This window comes from Carassius carassius, chromosome 18 (genome assembly GCF_963082965.1).
Source record: "Carassius carassius chromosome 18, fCarCar2.1, whole genome shotgun sequence".
NCBI classification, from domain to species: domain Eukaryota; kingdom Metazoa; phylum Chordata; class Actinopteri; order Cypriniformes; family Cyprinidae; genus Carassius; species Carassius carassius.
Genome location: NC_081772.1, coordinates 14,072,879 through 14,100,033, shown reverse-complemented (window position 1 = coordinate 14,100,033; position 27,155 = coordinate 14,072,879). Strand labels below are relative to the sequence as shown.

General features: G+C 38.0%; 1 pseudogene; it reads left to right on the top strand.

Annotated features, from left to right (window-relative positions):
- The first annotated feature begins 767 nt into the window (after window positions 1-767).
- Window positions 768-26,191, top strand: LOC132091721 (nesprin-1-like; annotated as a pseudogene).
- Window positions 26,192-27,155: the final 964 nt, after the last annotated feature.

Here is a 27,155-nt window from a genome sequence, read left to right as displayed (position 1 = left end):
AAAAAAATAATATTGCCTAAATTATGCTTTTGGGAATGCAGAGATGTGCTAGAGGGTCCACTGAAGGTTTGGGTGAAAAAGAAACACAATTATTAATTGTATTTTTAATTCCAAATATATTTTTTGATGTTATTGTATATAAAAACAATTTAGTGGACAAACTGCAGTTGAACAGTAAGCCATGACCTACTCTCAACCTTAATTGAACTCGTCTCTGCCCCAGTGTCTCTCTCATCTCTGACTGATATTGAAAACAGTTCGAGTGGCCCTCGGGCATTTGTATGTTCACATGAACTTTGATTGGGTTTTCACAGAACATGCAGCTACCGTAGCTAAACACAGTTAGTCCACTGAATAAATCAGCAGCGCCTGCCATGACAATCTATTTCCATCATTAATAACCAGACAAAGACAATTAGTTTGTTAAAACCTGCTGGTTGTGCCTTTGTGTTTTTTCCCTCTTATTTTTCATTAGTTGCATAATTACTCAAAGTGCCTCTTTTTAATGTAATATCCTATAAGGTGATTTTATCCAATTAGCTTTTGAATTATTTAGAGGTAATTAGAATATCTTAGCAATTCCTCCCTCTGCTGTCTCAAAAATGCTTCAAGAACTAATCTTTTAAAAATTTCACTCACTTCCCCTTTCTGCCTGTAATTAAGGCCATCCCACTGTTGTTTCTCTTGACATTCATGTTCGCTTTCACTCTTAAACTACTCTCTCTCTCTCTCTATTTTGCTTTTATTTTGAAATATAACTCCCAGTCATGTGCATGCTGTCTCAAGAGAAATCCTGGATGTGTTGTCCGTGTAAAGAGAGACCGTGTAGATGGATTGGTGGAGGGGGGCTTCATGGGGTCAGACAGTCTGTCATCTTTAGAATCAGCACTTTTACTCAGGCTTTTTAGATGCTTCTTAATCTCATGAGTGTCACTGCCTGACAACACATTCACTGGGTTTAATCAAAAAAGCTCATTCAAACTCACGTTTCAACATCTATCTATCATTCCATCTATCTGTCTATAATTCTGTAGCTCTGTCTATCATTGTATCTACTGTATCTGTTTTTCTATCTAGCATTGCTTTATGTAACATTCTTTCGTTCTATCTATTGTTCTATCTTTCATTCGGTTGTTCTGTCTTTTCTTTCAGTCATTCTATCGTTCTATCTATCTCTGATATTCTAATAATCTTTCTGTTTATTGTTCTGTCTTGTTCTATCTTCTATCATTCTATTGATCTTTCATTCTATCATTCTTTCGTTCAATCTCCCATTCTGTCTGTAATTCTATCTATATCTCTCATTCAATTGTTTCATTCTATCTTTCATTCTTTCTATTGTTTTGTCCTTTTATCTGTCTTCCTATCTGTCTTTCATAGATGTCTAAATAGTTTGAAGTAAAATGGATTGTTTTCCCTCCTCAGTGCAATCCTCCTTAAGTGGTCTCTGATCTCTGTACTTTTGGTTCTTTTGGTATTTGATTTTTCCTTTGTTATTTTAAGTTACTTAACAGCTGTACAGATAACATTTACTGTATCAAGCATCATTGATCCCAGTTAGACTTCAATTTCTGTAATACACAGATGAATACGCTCACTCTCAGTGAACAATCCCATAAGGCTAGTGGTGCCTTAGGTCTTTGCAGTACTGTAACAATCAATATACCAAGTGACACATGGCCCTTTGATTTTTTTTTTTTTTAACTTTTCACTCTTGCAATCTATTTGGTGTCATCTTTGTATTCTCTGTCTCTCTGTAATATGTATAACTAGCCTGCTTGTCTGCTTTCTTGCTGTTTCTTTCGATTTTTCCCCCCATCTCTTTCTTTCCATTTCTTGCTGGGTATTTACATGTTCCTCTGTTTATCACTGTTTTCCTTTTGTCTGCTTGTGCTATCTTCTCCCATCTGACAGCCATGCGAACAGGGCCGCAAGCTGAGGAGGATCCAGAATCAAAATGAGCTTTATTGCCAGGTATGTTTACACATAAGAGGAATTTGTTTTTCTGACAGAAGCTTCCGCAGTGCCACAGAAAGACAGTGATATAATAAAACAGATAATAAAGGAATAAAGAGAGTTAATATGACATGAATAAAATTTTTTTGTCATAATTATAATACGAAAAAAATAATGTAAAATGTGACCACCACTATGTAAAACAAATATTTCAACAACAAATAGAAATTGTATAATTTAGAAATACTACATTATGTGCAATTTACAATTTTTAAGTTAAGTGTTGATTATTATATTTGAAAATAAATTATATGACACAATATTACTGTATTTGTTTTTTTTAATCAATTCCTTCCTTTCAAAAACATACAAATTCTTACCAACCCTAAACCTTTGAAAGGCAGTATAAACGGTTTAATGGTCATTATAGAAAAATTATAGAAAAAAACTTACTGCTGTAATGCCAAGTGTTCCAGAGAGTTGAGTTCAATGTAAGTTCATTTTAATGTAGCTCTGTTTAAAAATAGATTAAAAAAAGAGCTTTACTGTCATCGTCTATTATTTTATAGAAATGCCAGGGTATTTTTTCACATCATCTCTCTGGGGAGAAGCACATAGATATTTACCTTATAGCTGTACTTCAGACTTATTACACAGTCTGTCAGCGAATGAAGCTGAGCTAAGCCTCCCACTCCTGAGGTGGTCTTTCTGTGTATCTGATCGCTCAAGAAGCTGTAGATTCATTTCGTAAGCTACAGTCTTTCACCATCTTATCGGTCTCTGTCATCCCTCTCTCATCTCTCTCTATTTCCTGTGGAGCACAGTAGGAGAAACCAGAGTACAGAACTCTTTTATATTATGCTGTGCTGTACTTTTACATGCAATGTGGGACACAATATTTTAATCGTTAATAGTTAATGTACATTTTTTGTTTCAAGTAAGTGGATGTTATGACTGTGTTTGTGTACTTTTGCATGAATTTTTCATTCTTTCAACTTGATCTATGTGTGTTTATAACAATGGGTGCATGTGTGCACTGTCACTGAAGGGTTCTAGCTTATCTCAGAGCTGAGGTTTCTTATCACCTGTCCTTCAGATGATGGGAAACACTTTTGGTAACAGTATTCTTCTTTCTCTGTCTTTCACCCCTTTGCTTTGTCACCTTTTTAGTCGGCCTACAGAGGATCTCCGGTTAGTGTGACCTTTCTTTAGTCTATAATGTCTATGATTGACATTATCACTTTCTGAAACAGGATCTCTCCAAATGTAACTGTGAATTAAGAATCGACTTGATAAAAGTCATAGCTATATAAGCATCCCAAAAATAAAAATCCTGTATGACTTGCTTTCATTCAAGGAATACAAAAAAAGCTGCTCTTTTTAATGAAAGTGGATCGTGATCAGTGTTATATTATTAGTATAATATAAATACTATTTTAGCATGTATTAATATTTGAATGAGCTTTACAGTTTTCATTTGAATGTAAATAAATAAATGATAACAGTTTTTCATTTTTGTTCATTTATTTTTGCTTAACAGATTAAACTAGTAAACATCAACACGACAGATGTGGTAGACGGCAGACTCTCGATTGTGCTGGGGTTAATATGGACCATCATTTTATATTTCCAGGTAAAAATACTAGAGAGGAAATATTTTAAATTCCATAAATATTTCATTTTTCCACAATAATGGCTTTATGTTGCTATAATTTCACTAAATCATAGAGTAGTTACAAATAGTAAAATTTTCTTCACTTGTTGTTCAGATAGAGGAGCTCACCAGTCATCTACCAGCCCTACAACCACAGTGTAGCAGCAATTCATCAGTGGAAAGCTCCAACAGCACTGAGACCAGCAGCCCACCTGTCAAACACAAGCCCCACCTTTCTTTTCATGGGCGGGGCCAAGAGAGCCCTGCTCAAATGGGTCCAGACCACAGCAACAATGTAAGAACTGTATTGTTAATACATGCCTGTGTAAGGTCTTGAATCAATATATTGTTCTTTGTCCTTGTAACCCCGTTTCCCTAACTAAAGCATATGACTGCATTCTTCCTGGGGTTTTCACATAATGTACATACTTACACATGTGTTTACAGGAGATTGGGTCTGGATGTGAAGGACTTTGGCTCCAGCTGGCACACAGGGGTGGCTTTTGACGCTGTCATCTTTGCCTTGCGACCCCATCTTGTTAATATGGAACATGTTTGGAGGAGACCCAACAGGGATAACCTAGAAGATGCCTTCTCATTGGCTGAGAGAGAACTGGGTATCCCATGATTGCTTGACCCTGAAGGTGATACCAATCATAAAGAAAAACAGAATTACTTTTTTTTTTTACTTAAAAGAGAAAATACAGTGTTTCGGGTGTTGGTCCAATTCATGAATAGAGATTTTAATGCATAGTCTGTTTTTGATGTAAGTTCGTAGTAACAGACAGACACCGTTTTTTTTCTATGCTGTGTATTTTCAAATTGTGTTGCACGAGGCTCTAATTGCCAAATGCTTTAATTCTAATAAGCAGTATGCCTCTCACAGAGGAAATTAATTTTTAATGGAGGGGTTAAGTCTTCGACCTCCTAGATGACATCTGAGCTTCCTCATGCTTCCCACAGGAGTCTGACAAATTAATTTTGACATTTAAATGATAAGTGACCTATTATCCACGGTAAAGCTGACAGAACAGATAGTGAATGGTAAGTCAGTGGTAAGGAACATTGTCAGTCATGGTTCTTTTGTAAAGGTTACCATCAGTGAAGCCTTTTCAGACTATAAACTTCCCAGTGTCCCAGTGTAGTGGAGTTTGAGACCAAACATTTAAAGCAAATAAATGTTTAAAATTCTGTACTGTTTCTTGGTATAGCATCATCAAAAGTTGCGATTACCACCTGGTGCAATTTTCAAAATACACCAAAAAACATATTGTGCATACAGTCATTGAAATTTGAGTAGGTCATTTCATGGTGTGTTAAAACAAAATGATACTGCATGAATGCACAAAACAGGAGACTAGAGGCAAAGCTAAAAGGAAATGACCGTGACACGGTGATTGAAAAAAATCAATCAAATCAAATTCGCAACAGAACAATGAACCACAATGAGTGGGTAAAAATGTAGACAAAAGAGGATGACAAACCATTTTTTTGAGAAGAAAGGAAGCTTTTGAATAGGGTTAGTTATTACGGGCCTCATCTGAAACAAAGGGTGTTCATTGCAAAACATAAAATTTTAATCTTCCTTAATGTGATTTAGATGTGGATGTGGATAAGCCAGATTAGAAGTCCATCATGACATATGTGGCACAGTTTCTGAAGCATCACCCAGACAGCCAAGAGACAGAGATTGGAGATCAAGAGGAGGTACTATAAATATTTCTCATCCTACAACCAAACTTTAACCATCTCTCCATTCACTGTATGTCTCATAGTTTGATACCTAGACTCTTTTTTAAATGACCACTATCAACAATCTTACATTCTTATTTGTTGATTCACTTCTCTCTACTGACCATTTTCTTACACCGTATTTCTCTCTTTATACTCCTCCCTCTGTTTTGCCTACTAGTGTCTTGTTGTTTACATGCATCCCTTTTCTGTCTCAAGTTTTATCTTGCTCCTCGAGCCATTGAGGAAATGTTAGAGGTATGTTTGCGTGTAAAAACCACATTATGCCTGCTTTGACTGCTGGCTTAATTTCATTAGAATTAGCTGAACAGTCTCACTTTCTTGTTCTTTCTCCTAATTCACAATAGGGAGGGTAAATGTGTGTAAAATGATTAGTATCTCCCCGCAGAGTTGATTTCTTGCTCCCCCGTGGAGAGGTTTGGAGCAGATCCACACAATGGAGGAGAAGAACTCTGCAAACAGCAGGGACACAAAGTCTGCGGTGGATTTATAAATGTGGCATTAGTGATGCATGTTCGAACTGCAAACTTGTATTGAGTTGGGGGTTTAAAGTGCATTAAATTACTTTTGGTAAGGAAATGATGAGTGTAGAGCTCCCCAAGGGCCTTAAATATGTGCAAATGTTTGCTTTTTTTCTTGTTTCTACAATCTTAACTAAGTCAGTGCTAATTTTTTTCTCACAGAGGGAGCAGCGTAAGACACTGAGGGAGCTGAAAGCGTGGGCAGATCAGTTGGAAAGAGATTGTGCTCAAGCCCAGAGGAACGGAGGAAGTCCTGTTACGCAGTACCAGGTGAGCTCAGGGTCTCAGTCAGAGCCTGTAGGGCTGGAAGTGTTATGTAGATAACATATGATATCAATTGGATGCCTGAGTAAAACTTATTGAGTGGTCAAATGGCCACTGTTAATACCAATATCCAAGAAAGCAGAAATACTGATATACAGTAGGGTTAAAAAATCTAGACTGTTAGTAAAAATGCTTCTATTTTTAATTTTTAATGTCATTTAATACAACTGTTTTCATTATAAATCATGTTATACATAGCTGGAAGTTGACTAACATGAAATTCAGATTTTTTTACAAATTACTTTTTCTTGCAAAGAAGAAATGACTCTTGTGAAACGAATCAGACTCATTCAATCAGCAAATAGTTTAGAGCCAGTACTGTATTTACAAATAAATCCCTCACTAGACGCTAATAATTTTTTGGTTATGTCTGAACTTATTTTGAACTGAAGTGCTTTTGAATAACCATCTATATCAAGCTATGCTGTACCTTATTAGCTAAAAAGCTAGAGAAATAAAATCAGCATATTAGAATGATTTTTAAAGGATCATGTGACACTCAAGACTAGAGTAACGGCTGTTTGAATTCAGCTTTGCAGTCACAGGAATAATAATTATTATTTTTTCAGATAGAAAACAATTGTTAAATTGTGATATAATTTTACAATATTGCTGTTTTACTTGTTTGAAAAAGATGAAAACATTTTGTTGACCCCAAACTTTTAACCAGTACTATATGTTGTCGGTCATGATTTGAGATTTGAAATTTTCACTGTGGTCTCAGATTTTGGACACCACTGTGTGTATACTCATCATAATTCATATGACAATGTGTAATAAAAATGGAAAAATGTGAAACATGTCCCAGACAAAACACTGGTTGCCTAAAACTCAGCGCACTCCCACATACGCATGCAGATGATGCTAATATACATTACAGCTGAGAGCTGTCATTGCTTTCATAATCATGGGCACTACACACTAGTGAGCGGTGTCTGTTGCTTTCTGTAGCACCCACGGACATGTTTCATATTCAGAATAATATGCACTGGTAGAGAGAAAGTGGAAAATTGCAATCCATTATTGCATGAATACATGCATGTGCAATTTGGCTGTTTAAAATATTTTCAGCTTTTGGCATGTCTCTCTTTTTCTCTTTCTCTTGCTTTGTAATTTTTTGGACAGGCTGTGTTATCTTGCTGTCTTTCTCATTTTTGTCAGGATCCTGCCCTGACAGTCTTGTCTGTCCTATCTTTGTTTAATGTGTCTCTGTTCATTTTGTGCCTGAGCACATGGTTGTGTCTTTGTTTATGTTGGCCGTGTGCTCCCCTTGTCCTGCCTCCTTGTTTCTAATCACCACGCCTCCTTGTTTAGTCCTTTGTTTGTCTAATTGTTCACCTGATCCTTGTGTGATCTGCTCCCTTTATATTGTGCTCATTTCCCTCTGGTCCTGGCTGGTTCGTTTTTGTGTGTGCCTTGTGTACAGTCTCTAGCTTGGATATTTAGTCTTGTTAGAACTCTTTAATCCGTATTTTGCATCTTATTTGGTTCCCTCTTATTTTTTAGTTTTCATTTGTTCCCATGTGTAGTCTAGTTCTAGTCTTTGTAGTTTAGTGTTTTTGTTCTTTAACCTTTTGGGGTTTTTCCCACCTTTTTTTTCTTTTTCTTTCTAGTTTTCAGCAAGGTTGCTGTTTTCTTTATTTTGGTTTGTAGTTCTAGTTAATTATTCCTAGCTTTTCCCAATTGTTATCCTTTTTGTTTTCAGTTAATTCCAGTTATTTCTAGTATTTTGTTTTTCCTTTTTAGTTTTCTTTTCTCCCTAGGCATTGGTTTGCAAGTTTACTTTTATCTGTCAAATTCTTGTCTCCCCTGTTTTGTCTTTGTGTCTGTGTTGGTTCCTGCCCTGCTTCCTGAATCCTCCCTGGTCGCTGGTTCTTCTGACCTGACAGACATTGGCAGGGGCGGACTGGCTGTTATGTCTGAAAATGTTCAGCATTGGGTCCCGTTGGACTATGTTTGGTTATGCACTGCGAGTGACAGGTTACTGTGCCTTTAAAGGTTATGGCATTGATTTACGGCAAAGGTCGTAGAATGTAAGTTTCACGTCAGTTGATAAACGGCAACATAAACAAAGCTACACGGTGTAATTATTGAGTCCTTCGCAAACACAACAATTGGCGAACGAGGATGTCTGAACTTGTCCTACCACCTCCGCCACCTTTCCTACCTGTTCCCGGTGATCCAGCTGTTCCCTGGGATCGCTGGCTGGCGTCGTTTGAGGATTATTTGCTGGCTTTAGGACACTCGGATCTAGCGGAGGCGAGGAAGTGCGCGCTTCTGCGCCATTGCCTCGGGCAGGAAGGACAGCGAATCTTCGCCACGCTTACCTTATCGGATGATAAGTACGTCACAGCCACGGCCGCCTTGAAGGCTCACTTCAGCTCTGGAAGAAGCCGGCAGATGCACCGTTTTGAGTTTCGTCAGAGGACACAAACGCCGGGTGAGACCGTTGCCCACTATGTATCAGCATTACGTGAGCTGGCTAGACTTTGTGAGTTTGGGGCTTTGGAGGATGGACTTATAGTTGACCAGTTAATAGAGAAAACGTCATGTAACCAACTGAGGGAGAGACTTTTACTAGAGCCAGACTCCACGACACTAGCGGACGCTTTAGTAATTGGGAAGCAGTTGGAAACGGCTCTAATGGAGGCGCGCAAGTTCGGCCGCGCTGCGCACGAGCCTGTGACGTCATCACCACCATCAGTTCAGCATACAGGGACGGCAGCAGCGGCTGACAGGGTGAGTGACAGTTTGGACGTACAGAGAGTGGACAGGGGGCCCAGGGAGAGTGGGCACAAAAGCTGTAGCAACTGTGGTTCCCCTAAACATGCAACCAGAGATCAGTCATGCCCTGCCCAGGGAAAACGTTGTCGTAACTGCAACAAGCTGAACCATTTTGCACGCTGCTGTCGCTCCTCTCCAGCTTGCCATGATACTGCTGCTGTTCCCATAAACACTGTACAGACCTCACAGCCTTCGTTCAAGCTCTGCACTTGCCATGTGGGCACAGCTCTCATTCCACTCCTCGTGGACACAGGCGCTAAAGTGTCAATCCTGAACAAATGTACATATGACCGCTTCTTCAGTCACGTGCCTCTGGAAGCAGCGGCTAAACCCCTGTTAGGCTACGGCCATTTTCCCATCTCTACTCTGGGTGTGGCCTGCCTTCCCGTCAGATATGATCAACAATGTGTGCCTGCCACCAAGTTCTGTATTACCCGGAAGGGAGCTAACATTATGGGCCTAGACTTGTTCCTTGCCCTGGGTTTTACTGTGAGTGATGCTAGGGGCCTGCATGTCCTGCAGGTTGCCACCTCCTGGTCTGACCGCTACCCACAACTATTCAACGGCCTGGGCCACATGACTGGATTTGTACACCAGCCCACTGTTGACCTGGCAGTCCGCCCTGTTATCCAGCCCCTACGGCGCATCCCCCTGGCTCTCCGTGACGCGGTGGAGGCCGAGCTGCATCGCCTGGTGGAGGCGGACGTTATAGAGCCCGTCGATGCCTCGCCGTGGGTGTCTAACCTGGTGATAGCCAAGAGAAAAGGGGGCGGACTGCGACTCTGTGTCGACCTCACAGACGTTAACAAAGCCATCATTCCTGATAAGTACCCCCTACCAACGGCGGAGGAGCTCACTAGCCATTTCCACGGCTCCATTGTTTTCAGTAAGATGGACTTACGTAACGGCTACCTGCAGGTTCCTCTAGCACCGGCCAGCATGGACCTTACAGCGTTTGTCACGCACGTGGGGGTTTTCAGATTTAAACGCATGGCATTTGGACTGTCATCAGCCCCGAGCTGTTTTCAGAAGATAATGTCACTCATATTGGCTGGTATCCAGGGTGTCTCCATCTACCTAGATGACGTGGTGGTGCATGCGCCCTCGACCACACTGCATGATGATCGCCTGGAGCAGGTCTTTCAGCGTTTCGAACAGCATGGGGTCACACTGAACTCTGAGAAATGCATGTTCGGTGTTGAGGAGGTCGAGTTCCTGGGTTTCAGGCTCTCAAAAGAGGGCATCGCCCCGATAATGTCACACACTGAGGCCATTCTGTCCCTACCAGACCCGCAGTCGCCATCCCAGCTGTCTTCCTTCCTGGGGATGGCCGCCTACTACCTCAGATTCATGCCACACTACTCTGACTCAACGGCCCCCCTGCGCCGGCTGCTCAGGAAGGATGTTACCTGGGACTGGACCCCGGCCTGCCACGAAGCTGTGCGCATCATCAAACGGCAGCTCACGTCCCCACCCACACTGACCCATTTCAACTTGACCGCGCCCACCATGGTCACCTGCGACGCCTCCGGGGTGGCGCTAGGCGCTGTGCTCTCCCAGACTCAAGAGGGGGTGGAACGCCCGGTGGCTTTCGCCTCACGGGCACTTACTACAGCTGAGCAGAAGTATTCGGTGGGGGAGAGGGAGGCCCTGGCCTGCCTGTGGGCATGCGAACGCTGGCATGTTTACCTATATGGGAGGCCTTTTACCATCCGCACAGACCACCAAGCGCTGACGGCACTGCTGGCGACTCAAGGCTCGGGGCACAGGCCCATGAGACTGCTAAGGTGGGCTGACAGGCTGAACCAGTATAACTTCAGTCTGGAGTTTATGCCTGGGCGGGCCAACACGGTGGCCGACCTCCTGTCTAGAGCTGTGTCGGTGACGAAAGATGCAGGCGGGGTGACATCAGACACAGAGAGCGATGAAGACTGGGTCCACATCCTGCATGGGCCTCTCAGTTCAGTAGTCACTCTGGCGGAGCTGCAGCAGGCCTCAGCTGCTGAAGAGGCCCTCACAACTCTCCGTACCTACGTCCAGGACGGCTGGCCTGCCAAAGTAGATGACAGACTGCTCCCCTATTACCGCTTCCGCAACGAGCTCTCCTGCTGGGGAGCGGTGTGCCTGGCCCGTGGCCACGGTGCGGTCGTTCCTGAAATTCTCAGGCCCAGAGTGCTACACATGGCGCATGAGGGGCACCTGGGGGTGGTTAAGGTGAAGCAGCGCTGCCGTGACACAGTGTGGTGGCCCCACATAGACTCGGATATTGAGGAGCTGGTACGTAACTGCGCTTGCTGCCTCCTGAGTGGGAAAACTGGTCAGCCTGCCACAGCCCTTCTCACCCCGACCTCTTGGCCGTCCTCACCCTGGGAACATATTCAGATCGACCTCTGTGGAGAACTCCACGGGGCACCGGCTCACGCTCGCTACCTGCTGGTTGTGCACGACCTTCATTCGAAGTGGCCAGAGGTTTTTCAGCTGAGCTCCATCACTGCTCACTCCATCATCGACCGCCTGGACAAACTGTTTGGGCGCTGGGGCCTCCCCAGGGTCATCACAACGGATAACGGGCCCCAATTTGTGTCTGGAGAGTTTATGGAGTTCCTCACGGTACGGTCCATCAAGCACATCAGGACGGCAGTGTATCACCCGGAGAGTAATGGGGGGGTGGAAAGACTGAACAAAACTCTCAAAAATGGAATCAGAGCCTGTCTGGAGGAAGGGAAAACCTTCAGCGATGCACTCAACCAAACTCTCCTGACCATCCGGGCATCCAAGCATTCCACCACGGGAGTGTCACCTGCATTGCTCATGATTGGGCGTGAACTAAAGCAACCACTGGACTGCTTGAGAGCTGAGCCAGCTCCTGCTCGTGGGAGCCCAGGGCTCCAGGAAGCCAAAGCTCAGGTAAAAGGTTCACAGGCTCGGATGAAAGAGAGGTTTGATGCCACGCACAGAGTGCAGATCCCCTCACTTTCTCCAGGGGTTTGGGTCAGGATCAAACACCTCCACCGCCAAAATAAGCTACAGTCATACTGGTCAGAACCCCTGAGGGTGACTAAGAAGTTGGGGCCGGCCACTTATAGACTGGAGAATGGGACTCGTTGGCACTCGAACCGCCTGCACAGAGTCGCAGCTCCCTCAGCACCTGCATCACCTCTGTCCACAGCAGCGGCTCTGGGTTGGCAGCCTAGGCCAAGAGCTAACCGGTTGGGGGGTAATCCACCAGCATTGCCTGACGCCTTTTCACGGCCAGCACGCCCTCAGAGAATGAGGGTCCCGCCTGTCTGGCATGGGGACTATGTGACAGGGTGATAGTGAGTGACACTGGGGAATGTGGGTTAAAAGTTATGTTACAGTTTCCAGGGGGGTGGGGGGAAAATGTTATGTCTGAAAATGTTCAGCATTGGGTCCCGTTGGACTATGTTTGGTTATGCACTGCGAGTGACAGGTTACTGTGCCTTTAAAGGTTATGGCATTGATTTACGGCAAAGGTCGTAGAATGTAAGTTTCACGTCAGTTGATAAACGGCAACATAAACAAAGCTACACGGTGTAATTATTGAGTCCTTCGCAAACACAACACTGGCCATCTGGAGCACCGGGACTTTTCCCGGTGGGCCGCTAGCCAATGTGGGCCGGCCCACCCGGTACACACATATATATATATATATATATATATAATTTTTTTTTTTTTTTTTTTAATTGACGGAAATCATAATATTACATCTCTTTTCTACGCAAATGGATGAGTGAGTCGATCGCGCAGCCAACAAGCGCGTTTTCGTCTAATTTAGAGAGAGACAGATTCATCTGGTACAGCGAATTTCTCTGAGCAGCAGGCCACTGTATACGTTCACTTAAAACATAACCAACTGTGTTTACGAGAATACTTGCAGAGACAATTATTTTGAAATAATTGTGTGTGTATTTGTTCATTCAGAAGTTACGATACCCAAAAGATGAATTAATTCTTTGTACGCACATTGTCTGAAATGCTGCTCACAGCGCGTGCTTTGAACGAGTGCGCGCAAGCTTCGAACGCGCGCAAATTGTTTAAAAAAGTTGAATCAGCAAGATTTGGAAACAAGTGAAAACGATCAACTACGATACATTTCACCCCTCCAAGTGAGTGAACAACGCGAATTTTAAATCGCTATTCACGATAGCCCGTCGGGAAGAGCAGTGATCAGGGCTGGACTGGGACAAAAAATCGGCCCGGGCATTTTTGCCCAGAACGGCACACTATATGATCATAAACACCACCCATCTTTGCACGCCCTTAATTATATGCATACCAACTCCTATTCATTAAAACCACTAATGCCATGTAATGAGTGAGTATAGGAACGAGTGAGAGTTAACAGATGAAATAAGTCAAAATTGTATATTTATTAATACAGTTGAACTATACTCCACAGCGGTGAATCCTAAAACAAGCTATAAGCGGTTCTGGCATAACAATACCAGTGTTTCTTACAGGATTTGTATTAAAACTATGGTGGTGTGTCCTCGGTCCTTCTAGGGGGGTTCGGGGGCATGCCCCCCCGTGAGAAAATTTTGTGCATTTTAATGTTAAATTCATTAATCTGATGCACTTTGAGATTTCAAAATTAAAAGCTCCAACCCATATTCAGTGTGCAAATTAAACAAAGAAAAATTCAAACCTCTTTTAGTTACAGTGTCTATTTACATTACACCTATACATAATAATAGTTATAATATTAATCCAATGACAGTAATAGCCATATTTTGTAAAACAAATGCACAAAAAAATAAAGGAAACTTTCTTAATTAGTTGTACCAATTTCTATACTTGAAAGAGATAAGCACATGATCTTTTATTTTGACGCAAACTGCATCAAGCTTTTATTTTGGCGGAAAACATGGTTTACAAACGCCTCTTATTAAATTTCTAGTGAATTGCGGTAATCGTCAACTATGCAGATGTGGAAATAATCTACACTCATGACATGGCCTAAGTGTTTTGAAAGTAGTTATGCTTACTGCAGGCTCTACACTTTCTCATCTCTCTCCTGATCCTCCGTCCTCACTATCATCATCTGCCACAGGAGCTGATGAAGGTCAGAAAACATATATTTTGACACAGTTTACAGTGTCTGCTTTAAGGGCCTGGTTCTATTTTTTCACGCTATTTATCTGCACATTCCTTGCGTTTCTTCTCCATCTTTTTTTACAGATACACACTGACACTGCTGCCGCTCGCTCACTCGTTTAAAGTTGTGATTGGGCCAGCCCAGTGTCAATCAAGAAAAGAGCCAATGGGCCGCTGATCTACGTGTTTCATGGGCTGGTCTGTCAGAAAAAAAAACCAACACTGACTTTGACCAATGCATTACACCGGCACAAACCCAGCGCCGCCAATTAAGCAAAACAAAACAAAACGAATGGGCCGCCGATGTACAAATTTTATGGGCCGTTTAAAAAAAAAAAAAAAAAAAAAGGTATGAGTATGAGATATCGGCCCAAAAAGCACGTCGGCCCACCGGGCAAATGCCCGGTATGCCCAATGGCCAGTCCAGCCATGGCAGTGATACATTTTGGAGCCCGACTGCAAAACACAATAGCCCCTGGACGTCGGGCTAGCGATTTTGCGAGCCCTGCACCTCAGATCTATCCAGTTTGTGAACCACTGGTTTCCACAATGTTTTCGTTAAACAAAATAAATGATTATTTTAAAAGATTTACTCAAGAGAATAATCTGTTCACGAATCGGATCATGAACTTATATTACTGCATATTCATGCATCTGTTAACTGAATGCAAAGTGTGAGTTCTAGGAGAATGTTTGTCTCGTGATGAACATGTATCGCTCACTAGGAGTCGCTAAATGAACAGCTGCAGCACGCAGGTTATCTTTTTTTTTTCTTTTTCAAAAGGGCCACTTTTTGGTCCCAGTCCGCCCCTGGACATTGGGGCGCTACAAGGGGTTCCTTCAACCGGGTCAGGCCCTTCCTACTTGAGTTGCTACAAGGTCTCCTTTTGCCACAGAGTCTGGAGCCATCTCCTTCTGATCCGCCTGTTCTCCTGTCATGAGCCCTGCCCTATTGTGGACTGTCTTAGTGCATCATCTGTGTTTCACACTTGTTAATAAACTGTTTCCCCTGTTAATTCTGCATCTGGGTCCTCCCTTGCCAAACCCTGACAATTCAGATATTCAGTAATTCAATTCCCTGTAGTTCTCTTTCTTTCACTCAATCTCTCTCTCTTTCTCTCAGACATTCAAGCATTATCGTGTTCAGTTTGAGGTGCAGAAAAGACAAGTGGAAACATGCATTCAGTCCAGTCAGAAGTATGGCAAGCTGAATGCAGATCAGGCTCTGGTCAAACAGGCCTGGGAGAGACTGTCTGCAAGGGTCAGATACACCATAGATTTTTATTATATATGAAGCTAATTATTGTACATAGACTGGCCCTAATCCTAGTCCATTCACTTTATTTATGAATCAATGAATAAGTTTTACCTTTGAGGATATTCACCGTTTTTTTTTAATACAATTTATTATTTGTATTTTTCTTGCTGCAGCTTTTTGATTGGCATCTACAGCTGGATAGTGGTTTACCTCATCCTCTGGGTGAAGTCGGAGTGTGGTTACATTAGGCAGAGAAGATCCTTCGAGAGGAGCTGGTCCCTCAGCAAGCTCATGATGAGCACGCCAAAGCAATTCACAAAAAGCGACTACATGACCAGGTAAAATAGGATGAGGAAGTCTATCGGGCGCCATTTGTAAAGCTGCTCATGCTGAAAATAACAGCATCATTTTGTCACATTTAACTTCAAACAATGTAAAAAAAAAACGGTATGAATTTTTTGACGGTCAATTTTTAGCACATTTACAACAATATTTGTCAACTTAGAGATATTTTAAATAGTTAAATATAAATATTAAATGTTAAACCTAAATGTTAAATGTTAAATCTAAATGCTAAATCTAAATCTAAATGTTAAATCTAAATCTAAATGTTAAATCTAAATCTAAATATAAAATCTAAATGTTAAATATAAATGTTAAATATAAATGTTAAATATAAATGTTAAATATGAATCTAAATATAAATGTTAAATATAAATCTTAAATCTAAATATAAATGTTAAATCTAAATCTTAAATCTAAATATAAATCTAAATGTTAAATCTAAATATTAAATCTACATCTAAATGTTAAATCTAAATGTTCAATCTAAATGTTAAATCTAAATATAAATCTAAATGTTCAATCTAAATGTTAAATCTAAATCTAAATGTTGAATCTAAATGTTTTGGTTGAAACTAAATATTTAGCTAATATGCAAATTCAAAATGCCGGAAGTGCCAAAATAAAAGCTCGATGAGGTCAGTGTGTGTTTATAGCATTGTGTTAAATAAGGAACGAATAAAAATCATCTCATCCGAGGAAATTGACTCTTGGACATGGATTATCGTGATAATGACTACCGTTTTTTCCTGACTATAAATCGCACTTTTTTCATAGTTTGGCTGGTCCTGCAACTTATTTATCAAAATTAATTTGACATGAACCAAGAGAAAACATGACCGTCTACAGCCACGAGAGGGCGCTCTTTGCTGCTCAATGCTCCTGTAGTTTTTATATTTTTAACTCCACTAATGTTATTTTTTTAATAGAATTAGAAAACCCCAAATCGTTATCTCTATAATATTTTTTCAATTATTTTATGTGATTTTTTTTTCTTGTATAGGATCTCATATGATGAACACGTTAAATTTTTATTTACTGTTTTATGGCGTTATGATTGTTATTGTTAAATACAACCGTCTTACCCTGATCTTTTATGTTATAAGTTTGGAAATAATAATAAAAAGAGGTACAGGTGCACTACCACCTCACAGCATCACTAACTCCACAGTCCAGTACAGTTTCTCTCAGCGACTCTACAATGTCTGCACACGTCGAACAGCTGCTCGAAGATCTCACCTTTGGAGAAGACTGATGATTTTATACTCTAAAAATGTAAGTATTACTACTCAAAAATGAAGATTACCCCATAATGAACTGCATCCTTTGCCCACCCCAACACTTACATGCAATAATAATGATAAATGCCAACCAATAATTATATAATTTTTTTTCCTTAAAATTACATTTTAGTAAAAGAAGCCAAATGTATTTTCTGTCATGACATAGCTATACATGAATATACACTAATGCAGTTGATGTGAATGCATCAGTTTTCAGTCAAGCAATTAATACACGAATAGATAAAATATTTATATTTTATTTACTGACAACAAGAAACATGTCTAAATGATTAAAAGAATTTATAAATGTTAGCATCACAATAAATGCATACATGTACAAATCAACAACACATGATACAAAGCTTCATTCAAAACTGTTCTAACAATCATGTATTTACAGATGGTGAACCCCACATCTTACTATCATCTCAACACAGCTGTGCCAATTCTGCTGCTGCGCTGTGCTTCACAGTCTCACTCTTCTCAACGGGGATGTCGTTGAGCAACAGGATGAGGAAGACCATGATGTCGGCTCTCTGAACCACACAACCTTGAAGCGAGAGCAGAAGAACATGTGCAGGACAATCTGACTGCTGTGTCTGCTCCAAACAATCGTGTGCCTGCTCTCCACGAGCACCACTACTTTTAAAACATTTACACATAGTTTACAAGTACATGCATTAATTTATTACTTTTGTAGTGGGCTAAACCACTGAACTGGTTCAAAACCACCAGTAAGTCTGTCAGCACGGCTCTTTTCTCCAGGTGGATCAGAGGATTGTAGGCCCCTGTAATAAGAGCACTGTCAATCACTTCAGATAAATGCTTTTGAAGCTTCTGAAAGTCAGCCTTCATTGTATAAACAGAAACCAGCAGAACAAACTTTAACAAAATCAAATCCTCAGTGTCTTTTGGTCTTTCTCTAGATGCTCTCGCTGCTCTGGGGCCACCGATGAGGAATAGACCACAGCAGCATCTGGTCCTGATGAGACAGTGAGAGCTGGAGTGATGGAGCGTCTCATCTATATCTCTGGACCATTTCCGGATGCTGCAGTGGACTTCTCCATCCTCAGTGCACACACCAGTCTGCAGACATTTTCATAACCTACACAAATACACACACACACACACAATACAAAAAGTCATTACTTTATTCTTTTGTTTCAGGTATTTCCTTTTTTCCCCTTTCCTTGCAGGTCCTGCTCCACCACAAAAGATCTGCAGCAAATGCACAGAAATCAACAATAAGAAAAGTGCTGTTATAACTCTTTGAAATTACACTAATTAAAATGTTTCATTTATTTTTGTAGTGTACTTACACAAATCCTTTGATGGCAGCATTCCTTCATCAGTCACTCTACAGCAGATAAACACACGTCTGTCTCATCTGTCCCTGTAACATCCAGACGAGAGTCAGTCTCCTCTGTGATTTATCTGTGATATACTGCATCTGCATGTTGAGTTAGTAAATGATGTAACTCGCTTTTTATCCAACACAAATGTTCCTAAAATTATCAATATTGCAAATGGACAAATAAAATAGATAACCTGTGTTTAGTTACTGTATGTAGATTTGTTTGATTACATGACTTACACTCATCTAAAGCAGTGTTGACAACAATGAGTGAACTCAGATGCCTGTTTCATGTCTGTTAAATGTGCTCACCTGCAATACTTATCAAAGACTATCCTGTCAGATGATAGACATTTAGTAATAGTCTTCAAGATGTATATATGGTTTATGTAAATCCACTTTTGAGTCGTGTACTTAATGGAGCTCCCCTGTTAGTTATTCATTATAAAACGTGTTTTTACAGCACAATCACAAATATGCTATATTATGTAAGTAACAAACAGGGTTTAGATTAAGCCTGGATCAGGCCATGGCTCAATTAGTCTTGCCTGTGAAACCGGAGGATAGCCTCTTTACACCTTTTGCTTATATGTTGCTGAATTTACACCTTAGATTTAATAGATTATTAACTCCAAAATCAATACCACTGTATGAAAATAACGTGTACTCTTAAATTTAAATAATTATTTCGTGAAAAAAAAAAAAAAAAAATATATATATATATATATATATATATATATATATGTATATATATATATATATATTTAATATTATTTCCAACATTGTACATGTAATAATACAATATAAACAAATATTTCACACTCACATATAATACTCGTTATGTATTACTTAAAAGACAGGAAAAAAAATAAAACAAAATAGAAACAGAAAGAGGTATAGCCTACTTGTATTATCAAAATACAGAGGAGGAGTTTAAATCTTTGTAGATGTCCATAGTTCTGGTTGCTTTTTCGTTGGAAAGTCCTTGCAATGTTTCAAAGTAAATCTTCATGTCAGCCTTAAAATGGAAGATGTTGGGTATCCTTTCAGACCATTTACATTTGTGTATATAGAACTTACCAAGTAATATAATAAGATTTAACATAAAAATGTAACTCTTTTCTATATCCTTTTTGTCATAATACAAAATAACATCTCTTTTCTCTATGTGAATTTTAAATCCACTTAACCTATTAAATAAAAATTCCACATCAATCCAAAAGAATTTAACATACAACCCGAATTCCGGAAAAGTTGGGACGTTTTTTAAATTTGAATAAAATTAAAACTGAAAGACTTTCAAATCACATGAGCCAATATTTTATTCACAATAGAACATAGATAACATAGCAAATGTTTAAACTGAGAAAGTTTACAATTTTATGCACAAAATGAGCTCATTTCAATTTTGATTTCTGCTACAGGTCTCAAAATAGTTGGGACGGGGCATGTTTACCATGGTGTAGCATCTCCTTTTCTTTTCAAAACAGTTTGAAGACGTCTGGGCATTGAGGCTATGAGTTGCTGGAGTTTTGCTGTTGGAATTTGGTCCCATTCTTGCCTTATATAGATTTCCAGCTGCTGAAGAGTTCGTGGTCGTCTTTGACGTATTTTTCGTTTAATGATGCGCCAAATGTTCTCTATAGGTGAAAGATCTGGACTGCAGGCAGGCCAGGTTAGCACCCGGACTCTTCTACGACAAAGCCATGCTGTTGTTATAGCTGCAGTATGTGGTTTTGCATTGTCCTGCTGAAATAAACAAGGCCTTCCCTGAAATAGACGTTGTTTGGAGGGAAGCATATGTTGCTCTAAAACCTTTATATACCTTTCAGCATTCACAGAGCCTTCCAAAACATGCAAGCTGCCCATACCGTATGCACTTATGCACCCCCATACCATCAGAGATGCTGGCTTTTGAACTGAACGCTGATAACATGCTGGAAGGTCTCCCTCCTCTTTAGCCCGGAGGACACGGTGTCCGTGATTTCCAACAAGAATGTCAAATTTGGACTCGTCTGACCATAAAACACTATTCCACTTTGAAATAGTCCATTTTAAATGAGCCTTGGCCCACAGGACACGACGACGCTTCTGGACCATGTTCACATATGGCTTCCTTTTTGCATGATAGAGCTTTAGTTGGCATCTGCTGATGGCACGGCGGATTGTGTTTACCGACAGTGGTTTCTGAAAGTATTCCTGGGCCCATTTAGTAATGTCATTGACACAATCATGCCGATGAGTGATGCAGTGTCGTCTGAGAGCCTGAAGACCACGGGCATCCAATAAAGGTCTCCGGCCTTGTCCCTTACGCACAGAGATTTCTCCAGTTTCTCTGAATCTTTTGATGATGTTATGCACTGTAGATGATGAGATTTGCAAAGCCTTTGCAATTTGACGTTGAGGAACATTGTTTTTAAAGTTTTCCACAATTTTTTTACGCAGTCTTTCACAGATTGGAGAGCCTCTGCCCATCTTTACTTCTGAGAGACTCTGCTTCTCTAAGACAAAGCTTTTATAGCTAATCATGTTACAGACCTGATATCAATTAACTTAATTAATCACTAGATGTTCTCCCAGCTGAATCTTTTCTAAACTGCTTGCTTTTTTAGCCATTTGTTGCCCCCGTGCCAACTTTTTTGAGACCTGTAGCAGGCATTGAATTTTAAATGAGCTAATTAAGTGGATAAAAGTGTAAAATTTCTCAGTTTAAACATTTCCTACGTTATCTATGTTCTATTGTGAATAAAATATTGGCTCATGTGATTTGAAATTCCTTTAGTTTTCATTTTATTAAAATTTAAAAAACGTCCCAACTTTTCCGGAATTCGGGTTGTAGATACATTCAAAGAAAAGATGCAAAATAGTTTCAGTATCCTTTTTGCAAAATGCACAAGATTCAGGAAGGTCATTTTTATATCTTTTTAGGAACTGGTTTGTTGGATATATTTTATGTATAATTTTAAAGTATATTTCATAAACTTTATTATTGATACAATATTTGTTATTATAAGTCCAAATCAATCTCCAATTAATATTTTCAAAATAGTCATTCCAAAAGTATTTATTTCGAGGTGTTGCAGGGCAATGAATTAGGCATCTGAAAAATGTATTATTACATTTCCTATCTTTAATATCAACACCATTTAACAAAACCTGTTTTTTAAAACATTGATTGCCTAAAAGGTTCACTACTTCCTCGCAAAAGTCTTAAAAAACCTGCTGGTATTGCATCAAAAACAATGCTATATTCTGGTGGAGATATTGGAATCCCAAATGTCTTTAAAAATTCAGTATATGTAAATAAGTAGCCCTCTTTATTTATCAGTTGTGAGACCATTAGAATATCATTTTTAACCCAATTGTCATAGAAGATTGATTTATTCTTATATTTAACTGTTTTATTATTCCAAATTAACTGTTTGTGAGGGGGAAAAGTTGTGTTTGTATATAAGAAGCCAACATAAAAGAGGCTGTCTATGAAAATTGGATAGCTGTATTGGGAGCTTGTTAACCTCAAAGTCACATTTTAAAAGGAACTCTATACCACCAACTTTTTCAAAAATAAGATTAGGAATTATGTACCATAGTTTGTCTGTATTCTTAATATAATTTTTTATCCAATTCAACTTGAAAATTGTATTAGAAGTACCAAAATCAAGCACATTCAAACCTCCTTGATTATAAGAATTACATAAAATATTTTTATTTAAATAGTGTGACTTGTTTTTCCATATGAAGTTAAATAAAGTGGAATCAATTTTTTTTTTTTTTAAGATTTTGGTACATCTAATACTTTTGCAGGATAGACTAAACGAGACAACCCCTCAGTTTTGGACAAAAGAACTCTACCTTTGAGTGATAAATCCCTCATGAGCCACATATCAAATTTCTTTTTAATTTTTCCCATAAGGGGTTGGAAATTGGATTGCACTCTGTCCGATTGATTTTTACATATATTGATACCAAGATATGTAACTTGCTCCCTAATTGGAATACCTTCAAATTCGGTTAAATGAGTATCATTCTCTTTAAGTGGAAAAAGAGTACATTTTTTTACATTTAAAGATAAACCTGAAGCTTTGGAAAAGATATTGAGACAATATATAACCTTTTTTACCTGTGATATATCTTTTGAAAAAAAAAATAGCTGTATCATCAGCAAGCTGACAGCATTTAATTTCTTTTTCCATAATTTTGATGCCTTGAAAAGAATCATTATGTATATATAAAGCCATTGTTTGCATGACCAGAAGAAATAGGAATGGAGCCGCTGGATCTCCTTGTTTTATGCCGCGGGAGATACTAAATCTACGAGTAGTTCCCCAAGGAAGTTTAACTGAGCTATTGCAGTCACTATATAAAGTTTGTATTGCCCTTTTAAAATATTGACCAAAACCAAAAAAATCTAGTACATCAAATAAAAAATCATGTTTCACAGTATCAAAGGCTTTGTATATATCTATAAATAGAATGTAACTATTATCAGTTATGTAATCCTTATAATTAATTAAATCTAAGATTAATCGAATATTATTGCTAATATGCCGTCCTTGCATAAAGCCAGACTGGCTATCATCTATAATTGTATCTAAACACAACTTTATTCTTTGCGCAAAAATATGAGCCAATAATTTTGCATCATTATTAATTAGGGTTATGGGCCTTCAATTGTCAAGAAGCAAACAATCCTTATTGGTTTTAGGTAACAATGTAATTAAACCTTGACACATTGTTTGGGGAAGCCTACAGGTTTCCAAAGCCTCCTTAAAAACTAATAATAAGAATTCAGAAATATAACCTTGAAATACCTTGTAAAATTCACCTGTAAGGCCATCATTCCCCGGGGATTTCTTATCTTTTAACTTACTAAAGTTCTTTTTAAGTTCTTCAAGGGATATGTCTTGATCGCAAATATCCTTTTGAGTTTCATCAATACCTTGAGCCACACTTTTTATACAAGAGAGGAAATATGAGCTCTGACTACTGTTGTGTTCAGAGTATAGTTTTTTATAAAATTCTTCCACAAAATTAGAAATGTTTGGGGGATCTTCAGAAACTGATCATTAATTTTAAGTTTGTATATACTATTAACACTAACGTGAAAAAAATATATTCTCACCATTCTAACACACAGCAAGCTGTCATATTCGTCTTCTTCCCAGTTTAACGGCGGTTGGCATCCAGCTTATTGGTGCAATACCGCCCTCTTCTGTTCCGGAGTGTGGATCAGATAATAAAACTAAACGTACACATCTCTCACATTGTTTCCTAACATTAATATCTACATACACTAGTGTACTCTTCAAATACAGTTTCTCCAAACGTATTTATTACTTTAGGTAGTATTTATCAGTCAATTTCCTCGGATGAGATGATTTTTATTCGTTCCTTATTTAACACAATGCTATAAACACACACTGACCTCATCAAGCTTTTATTTTGGCACTTTCGGCATTTTGAATTTGCATATTAGCTTAATATTTAGTTTCAACCGAAACATTTAGATTCAACATTTAGATTCAACATTTAGATTTAGATTTTACATTTAGATTTAACTTTTAGATTGAACATTTAGATTTAGATTTAACATTTAGATTTAACATTTAGATTTTAACATTTAGATTTAACATTTAGATTTAACATTTAGATTCAACATTTAGATTCAACATTTAGATTTAACATTTAGATTTAACATTTAGATTTAACATTTAGATTCAACATTTAGATTTAACATTTAGATTTTAACATTTAGATTTAACATTTAGATTTAACATTTAGATTCAACATTTAGATTCAACATTTAGATTCAACATTTAGATTCAACATTTAGATTCAGATTCAACATTTAGATTCAACATTTAGATTTAACATTTAGATTCAACATTTAGATTCAACATTTAGATTCAACATTTAGATTTAACATTTAGATTTAACATTTAGATTTAACATTTAGATTCAACATTTAGATTTAACATTTAGATTTTAACATTTAGATTTAACATTTAGATTTAACATTTAGATTCAACATTTAGATTCAACATTTAGATTCAACATTTAGATTCAACATTTAGATTCAGATTCAACATTTAGATTCAACATTTAGATTTAACATTTAGATTCAACATTTAGATTCAACATTTAGATTCAACATTTAGATTTAACATTTAGATTTAACATTTAGATTTAACATTTAGATTCAACATTTAGATTTAACATTTAGATTTTAACATTTAGATTTAACATTTAGATTTAACATTTAGATTCAACATTTAGATTCAACATTTAGATTCAGATTCAACATTTAGATTTAACATTTAGATTTAACATTTAGATTCAACATTTAGATTCAACATTTAGATTCAACATTTAGATTTAACATTTAGATTTAACATTTAGATTTAACATTTAGATTTAACATTTAGATTCAACATTTAGATTCAACATTTAGATTCAGATTCAACATTTAGATTCAACATTTAGATTTAACATTTAGATTCAACATTTAGATTCAACATTTAGATTTAGATTCAACATTTAGATTTAACATTTAGATTTATATTTAACATTTAGATTTAACATTTAGATTTATATTTAACATTTAGATTTAACATTTAGATTTAAATTTAGATTTAACATTTAGATTTAAATTTATATTTAACATTTAGATTTAAATTTAACATTTAGATTTTATATTTAGATTTAGCATTTAGATTTAACATTTAGATTTAACATTTAACATTTAGGTGTAACATTTAATATTTATATTTAACTATTTAAAATATCTCTAAGTTGATAAATATTGTTGTAAATGTGCTAAAAAGTGACCGTCAAAAATTCATACCAGTTTTTTAAACATTGTTTGAAGCTAAATGTGACAAAATGTTGCTGTTATTTTCATCATGAGCAGCTTTACAAACGGCACCCGATAGAAGTCTGCATTTGTTTGGATTAATGTGTAAAGTGTAATGGAGAATGAATGAATGAGAATCCATTAATGAGTATTACCAGAACTACCAAAACCTTCACATTCTTACTTGAACATGAATCCTGAGTTTTGCATTTATCTGTTTTGTTGTGTAGGAGATCTTAAGGCTTCTTGAAAGGCAGGAGCAGACCATGCAGTTAATAAAGAGAGACAGATGTGTTAATAATGTCCCCATTCCCATGGAACAATTGTAAGACATCATAACACATAACCTCAAAAATATATAAAGAGATAGATTATATTATACTATATTATATTATAAACCTGTTTTTATTTAACTGCTTTCAGATTAAATTACATATCTACCTCCTCCCACGTTCACTTGAGCAAACTGGAATTCTTGGAGTCAAAATACTCTATGCAGGCATTTTTGACACTAACTAAGTCCAAGCTAAAATCCTGGATCATTTAATACGACAGATTGGAATCATTGGAGCATTTGCTACAAAGCAATGTGTAAGTTTACAGGCCAGAAGGATTCTATAAAAAAATATTTTGTATTTCAAACATAGAGAAGCCCATTATCACAATTAGTAGATCCTGGGACTTGTTAAAGATGCTTATTTCTTTAATCTTTGACTCAGCAGTTAAATGATCTGATATTTACTTTTGTTCATTCTCTGCTTCTCTAGGCTTTTCTGGAGGGGCAGCAGTTCTTTAAGAAATATGAATCCAGCCACCTGGCTGTTATAAACGCTGCTGAGCTCTACATTAAAACAGACAGCTCAGGTATGCTTCATATGATAAATAATTCTGTGTTTTCTATACATGTACTTTATGCCTGTGGTTATGCTAAGTTGTAGTTTGGTAACAGCACTACAACTTTTTAGCAATGATTTTGCAGATTTATCCTGGTTCCACTTCTTTTTCTCATCACTTTATGAGAATCATCAAATACAGCAAAATATGTTTATAATGTTATAATGTTATAATCAGATAAAGGCACAGTTTTTTAGAGATAATGCTTCACATTTCACCAACTCAGTGTCCAGAGGGCAGACTGGAAGCAGCTCACCTCGTTTAATCCTTGTGGACTCAGTAGTCAATCAGTCTGCGCCTGTAGCATCTTTCTGCTGTCTCGGTCTCGCTCTCTCTCTCTCTCTGTTTCATTCTTGCTCTTTTCCTTTTGGTTTTTCTTTTTCGTTCTCGCTCATGTCCCTCTCCTCGGGCCACTGGTAAATGAGGTTTTCCCAGGCACAGAGCTCAAAAGGGAATTCCAGTCTATTATTGCAGATACTATATTCTGATTGGGTTTCTCTGGGCAATAGACTGCCAACATGTTGCTTTGTTCATGCCTAAGGCAATCTCAAAATAGAGGTGGTCTTTGTGTGATATATCTGAAGTGTGATTGGAAGATCACAAAATGCAGATCCCAGAAGCAGGGGCGTAGCAGCCATTATAAAAGTGTGGGGGGGGGGGGCAGCTGTATGGTGATGTGAACCAAAACTGATGTTCATAATAATAAATTCTAAATAGAATACCAATTGGCATTTTACAGCACCAGAGTGGCAATTTTGGGAACATGCCATGATAGCTTGGAACCTATTTTTGTGAAATCATACTCAAAATTTAAAAATACTGCAGGACTTTGAGACCATCTCTACTTCATTTTTATGAAATAAAGATATTTTATGATATATACAATATTTCAGTTACACTACATTTGAACAATAACTTTTCTTACTTCTTAACAGTTAGACAAAAACAAGTGTTAAATGACTATACAGATTACATCTACGGTAATTTTATACAACATACATTTTATGAAAATATATCAATAAAACCTAAATCAATGTATTTACAAGTTTTTAATATTTTCAAGTT